This window comes from Bison bison, unplaced genomic scaffold, assembly GCF_000754665.1.
Source record: "Bison bison bison isolate TAMUID 2011002044 unplaced genomic scaffold, Bison_UMD1.0 scf7180017864498, whole genome shotgun sequence".
NCBI lineage: Eukaryota > Metazoa > Chordata > Mammalia > Artiodactyla > Bovidae > Bison > Bison bison.
Genome location: NW_011495057.1, coordinates 11357338 through 11358363, shown reverse-complemented (window position 1 = coordinate 11358363; position 1026 = coordinate 11357338). Strand labels below are relative to the sequence as shown.

Genomic DNA, 1026 nt, shown 5'->3' with positions numbered 1-1026 from the left:
AGGTGGTCTAGTATTCCCATCTCTTTCAGAATTTTCCACAGTTTATTGTGATCCACACAGTCAAAGGCTTTGGCATAGTCAATAAAGCAGAAATAGATGCTTTTCTGGAACTCTCTAGCTTTTTCCATGATCCAGCGGATGTTGGCAATTTGATCTCTGGTTCCTCTACCTTTTCTAAAACCAGCTTGAACATCTGGAAGTTCACGGTTCACATATTGCTGAAGCCTGGCTTGGAGAATTTTAAGCATTACTTTACCAGCATGTGAGATGAGTGCAATTGTGTGGTAGTTTGAGCATTCTTTGGCATTGCCTTTCTTTGGGATTGGAATGAAAACTGACTTTTTCCAGTCCTGTGGCCACTGCTGAGTTTTCCAAATGTGCTGGCATATTGAGTGCAGCACTTTCACAGCATCATCGTTCAGGATTTGGAATAGCTCAACTGGAATGCCATCACCTCCACTAGCTTTGTTCCTAGTGATGCTTTCTAAGGCCCACTTGACTTCACATTCCAGGATGTCTGGCTCTAGGTCAGTGGTCACACCATCATAATTATCTGGGTCATGAGGATCTTTTTTGTACAGTTCTTCTGTGTATTTTTGCCATCTCTTCTTAATATTTTCTGCTTCTGTTAGGTCCATACCATTTCTGTCCTTTATCGAGCCCATCTTTGCATGAAATGTTTCTTTGGTATCTCTGATTTTCTTGAAGAGATCTCTAGTCTTTCCCATTCTATTGTTTTCCTCTGTTTCTTTGCATTGATCGCTGAAGAAGGCTTTCTTATCTCTTCTTGCTATTCTTTGGAACTCTGCATTCAGATGCTTATATCTTTCCTTTTCTCCTTTGCTTTTCGCCTCTCTTCTCTTCACAGCTATTTGCAAGGCCTCCCCAGACAGCCATTTTGCTTTTTTGCATTTCTTTTCCATGGAGATGGTCTTGATCTCTGTCTCCTGTACAATGTCACGAACCTTATTCCATAGCTCATCAGGCACTCTATCTATCAGATCTAGGCCCTTAAATCTATTTCTC

General features: G+C 41.1%; 1 protein-coding gene across 1 annotated transcript in view; it reads left to right on the top strand.

The window, feature by feature from the left end:
• GAREM (GRB2 associated, regulator of MAPK1) overlaps positions 1–1026 on the top strand; it is a 234592-nt gene that overhangs the window by 123836 nt on the left and 109730 nt on the right. The window lies entirely within an intron of this gene.